At 54.5% G+C, this 5,000-nt stretch overlaps 1 non-coding gene across 1 annotated transcript in view; it reads left to right on the top strand.

Moving 5' to 3' along the window:
- The first annotated feature begins 3,827 nt into the window (after nt 1–3,827).
- The window catches only part of LOC124745580, a 1,909-nt gene continuing 736 nt past the window's right edge, over nt 3,828–5,000 (top strand). Inside the window, exon 1 of the ribosomal RNA XR_007011090.1 lies at nt 3,828–5,000. This exon is cut by the window's right edge and continues 736 nt beyond it. This is a non-coding gene — a ribosomal RNA (small subunit ribosomal RNA).

Below are 5,000 nucleotides of genomic sequence, written 5' to 3'. Positions count from 1 at the left end.
GAAAATAGACTTGGGATAGGGTGTGTCGTTGGCAAGTCCCCGGGGCGGTTAGTGTGTGTGGTGATAAGTCTGTAGGGGCGGGGGGGGGGGGGCGAGGTATTAGGAAATAGATAGATAGATAGTGGTGCCGTGGGTGTCGACAGTAGACATAGCACACTGCCACCTACAGGGATCCGACGGAACTACGCCACCCATGCCGGCAAAACAGTATCGCCATCTATGAAAATAGGGCGACACCACATGCAATACCGCCATCTATGCGCATCTGACAACACTACGTCCGCACCACAAAACATACCGCCATCTGTAGGTCTCCCGCAACATGACCTCCTGCAACGACGCTACCGCCATCTATGAGACGCCAAGCCGACTAAGACAGCGATGGCGCCACAGTGGCCGCCTTTCGACGCCACCCACAAAGGCTGCAGCCTCTGTCGACCATAGCACCCAATCTCCAGTGGCTCTGCCGCACGAAGCCGTGGACCGGCAATGACGCCACCCGCACCCGTTCGTGCACCACCCCAACCGCCAAACTCGCACCTCCAGCGGATGAACGGCGGACGTTTCCCGCACTCGTAAAGTGCAATCCACCCCTATAACTTGCGTTTCATGAAGAGTTATTTCCAATATGCGACATTCCCGCTGTCCGTATACATGAGCCGCGACCTGTACCACTTACGAGCGAGAGACGCGATCGCGTTGCTCACTGTACGGCGTCCGATACCGAGCCATCAGCATGTCGGTCCCCATGCGCGTTGCACTCGCACTCGCAGTCGCAAAAACGTGGGGCAAATATATTACGCGGAAGAGTTATAACAGACCGAGCCCCACTGCATGGGGGGAGTCTTTGTCACTAATGTACACAGATGGAACATTTTGGACTGGAACCAGATTACCCGTACACACGGCGCTGATTAGTAATCAATGCAGAGCCATCAAACTACAGCAAATATACACAACTGTCCGTATACATGCTGAAAGAGTCTGCCCAAAATGGGAACCACACGTCAGCCAGACACTCTGATCACGCACCACTCTCTGCTTCTAACAGGCGCACATACAATATGTAAGCACCAGCATGGAACAACATCCAGTGCATCTTCTCCGCCACATTACACAATCCACACTATCACAACCAGACCAGGAGGTCCGTGCGGAAAATACAATATCCCAGCCTTTCGACATCCACCATTGCGCAGACCAGGCACCAACACCCACACATGTCCTATACAACGGTGCACCCAACATCACAATAGTACCTCCTGTCACAGCGCACAAACAATGACATGAGTCAAAGACACAGGTCTCACACAAGCATAGAATTGGAGCGCCGCCTCTAATAAGCCAAAGGTGCATCCTGACGTGACAAATCTGATCATGTCACAAGCATTCACTTACTATAATCACTATCAACGAACCTGCCGCCCCCGCCCCCCCCCCCCCCCCCTACACCTTTCCGTACAACAACGTGTAACCTAACCTAACCTAACCTAACCTATGTTGTACCTTAACCTAACCTATGTTGTACCTTAACCTAACCTATGTTGTACCTTAACCTAACCTATGTTGTACCTTAACCTAACCTATGTTGTACCTTAACCTAACCCATGTTGTACCTTAACCTAACCCATGTTGTACCTTAACCTAACCCATGTTGTACCTTAACCTAACCCATGTTGTACCTTAACCTAACCCATGTTGTACCTTAACCTAACCCATGTTGTGCCTCAACCTAACCCATGTTGTGCCTCAACCTAACCCATGTTGTGCCTCAACCTAACCCATGTTGTGCCTCAACCTAACCCATGTTGTGCCTCAACCTAACCCATGTTGTGCCTTAACCTAACCCATGTTGTGCCTTAACCTAACCCATGTTGTGCCTTAACCTAACCCATGTTGTGCCTTAACCTAACCCATGTTGTGCCTTAACCTAACCCATGTTGTGCCTTAACCTAACCCATGTTGTGCCTTAACCTAACCCATGTTGTGCCTTAACCTAACCCATGTTGTCGCCTTAACGTAACCCACGTTGTCGCCTAAACCTGCTCTGTAATTGTTATACGACTCGTTCAATTACTGTAGTGTTGCCCACCCGCAACCCTCGCAATATAGTTCGCTACTCGCACTGCCCGCACCCCTGTGTATCGCTTCATGTTAAACACCTTGCAAGTCTTGCTCACTTTCCACATGCTCCTGCTGTACACTGTAATGTGGATGGCAGCAGGACGTACATGCCGCCCCTCCCCACGTCCCCACCTTGCCCCCTGCCTTCGCAAGCTGGTTGGTGAGAAGTTTGCATGTTCAATGCCCTTCGCATGCGACGTACTCAGGCTACGTTGTGGTGCGGCCTGTGTCAACTGTCCGCTGATGTCGTACGCGTGAACCACAATCTGTACTGCACATTCGTCCTTATGTACTGAATGATACATCGTGGCACATGTGTGACCGCACAACGACTGCGCCCAAAAACGGCGGACCATACAGTGCAAATATTGTGCACGCAGCTACGTGTCGTCTCCCTATGAGAGCTGGATTGCAGTGTGGTACGCCATAGAGACGTGTGGGAGGAACGGACGCCGTGGATGGCGATCAGCATGAGCTGTCTGTTGATGTATTCGGACCTAGTCGTCTCTCCTCACACACCGTGATGGCATGGTGCACCGCGTTCCATATCTGCGACATGCTACAGAGGCCGGTTGACAGTCGTTCGAGCAATGGACATCGCATACGTACGGGGGCCACCTTCCACGTATTGTCTAGGCGTGCACATTTTGTTGCGTGTATGTGGGCAGACGTAGTGTGGCGTGACACCTGACACAGGCATGCAATAATCGTTGAAGTTGCAAATGGCGATGGACGCCTGCGTTTTCTGGTGAAGTTACGCAAATGAACAAATGGTAACCTGTTGTGGTGCGGTTGTTCTCGCTAGGGGTGAATCGGTGATGGCGACGATAGGTTGAGGTACTAACCGGTTGTTCCAGCGATACCCACCATGCCGACGAAACTGAACGGCATCTGGGTGTGAAGCGATACGCGGCGGTGGCTGGGTGGGACCGTCCCCGGCCGGTGAGGGGGCGCCTCCCGGCGTGCTGGCCGCGCGGTGCGTGGGCGCACGCGCTACAGCCGGCTGGTGGGGGCGGCCAGTGGCAGGCGCGCCGGCCGACGGACGCGGCAGGCGTCGCAGCTGCGCGCCGGCGCACCCTGCGCGCGGCGCCGTGCGGCCAAAGTAGGTCCTCGCGGGCCCGGTGCGAAGCGCGGTGGACATCTTCAGTGTGCTGGTCCGATTGAGGACTGTGTGCGTTGAGGATGCGCCGCCGCCCGGCGCTCGGCGCCGCGACGCCGTCTGCTGCTCGGTCGCCCCAGCGGTTCTCGCTGGTGGTTTGTATCGCAGCTGTGCGGATGTGTTGGCGCGTGCGCTGTGCTGGGAGAGTTCGCTTCGGCACCCAAGTGGGGCTTTTGTCCTTCTGTGGCGCTGGCGTTGGAGCTGCCGGTCACCGTAGGTGGCGCGTGTTGTCTCCCGCCGGCAATGCCACGACAGCACGCTCCCGGGCCTCTGTCGGCAGCGGCAAGCTCAGTTGGGAGCACGGGTGGTCGCACCGAAAGCGTCTACTCGCCTAACTCCGGGCGATTGCGCCTCTCTCGAACCCGACCAAGTACTTGGGACGGCGCTGCGCGCCGCCGGGACCTGAGAGGGTTTCGAGGTGTATTGTGCAGGGGAGCTCAGCCTCCTCCTGTTTGCAGAATGATTGAGCGGACGCTTGCGTGTTCGCGCGGGCCCCCGGGACACACTCCCGGGCGGCCGGCTGCTCAGCTCTAGTTGACGCAGCTCCCTGGTTGATCCTGCCAGTAGTCATATGCTTGTCTCAAAGATTAAGCCATGCATGTCTCAGTACAAGCCGCATTAAGGTGAAACCGCGAATGGCTCATTAAATCAGTTATGGTTCCTTAGATCGTACCCACGTTACTTGGATAACTGTGGTAATTCTAGAGCTAATACATGCAAACAGAGTCCCGACCAGAGATGGAAGGGACGCTTTTATTAGATCAAAACCAATCGGTCGGCTCGTCCGGTCCGTTTGCCTTGGTGACTCTGAATAACTTTGGGCTGATCGCACGGTCCTCGTACCGGCGACGCATCTTTCAAATGTCTGCCTTATCAACTGTCGATGGTAGGTTCTGCGCCTACCATGGTTGTAACGGGTAACGGGGAATCAGGGTTCGATTCCGGAGAGGGAGCCTGAGAAACGGCTACCACATCCAAGGAAGGCAGCAGGCGCGCAAATTACCCACTCCCGGCACGGGGAGGTAGTGACGAAAAATAACGATACGGGACTCATCCGAGGCCCCGTAATCGGAATGAGTACACTTTAAATCCTTTAACGAGTATCTATTGGAGGGCAAGTCTGGTGCCAGCAGCCGCGGTAATTCCAGCTCCAATAGCGTATATTAAAGTTGTTGCGGTTAAAAAGCTCGTAGTTGGATTTGTGTCCCACGCTGTTGGTTCACCGCCCGTCGGTGTTTAACTGGCATGTATCGTGGGACGTCCTGCCGGTGGGGCGAGCTGAAGGCGTGCGACCGCCTCGTGCGTGCTCGTGCGTCCCGAGGCGGACCCCGTTGAAATCCTACCAGGGTGCTCTTTATTGAGTGTCTCGGTGGGCCGGCACGTTTACTTTGAACAAATTAGAGTGCTTAAAGCAGGCAAGCCCGCCTGAATACTGTGTGCATGGAATAATGGAATAGGACCTCGGTTCTATTTTGTTGGTTTTCGGAACCCGAGGTAATGATTAATAGGGACAGGCGGGGGCATTCGTATTGCGACGTTAGAGGTGAAATTCTTGGATCGTCGCAAGACGAACAGAAGCGAAAGCATTTGCCAAGTATGTTTTCATTAATCAAGAACGAAAGTTAGAGGTTCGAAGGCGATCAGATACCGCCCTAGTTCTAACCATAAACGATGCCAGCCAGCGATCCGCCGCAGTTCCTCCGATGACTCGGCGGGC

Source organism: Schistocerca piceifrons, unplaced genomic scaffold (genome assembly GCF_021461385.2).
Source record: "Schistocerca piceifrons isolate TAMUIC-IGC-003096 unplaced genomic scaffold, iqSchPice1.1 HiC_scaffold_326, whole genome shotgun sequence".
In the NCBI taxonomy this organism is placed as follows: domain Eukaryota; kingdom Metazoa; phylum Arthropoda; class Insecta; order Orthoptera; family Acrididae; genus Schistocerca; species Schistocerca piceifrons.
The sequence above is the reverse complement of the archived record's forward strand: the minus strand, read 5'-3'. Positions and strand labels throughout refer to the sequence as shown.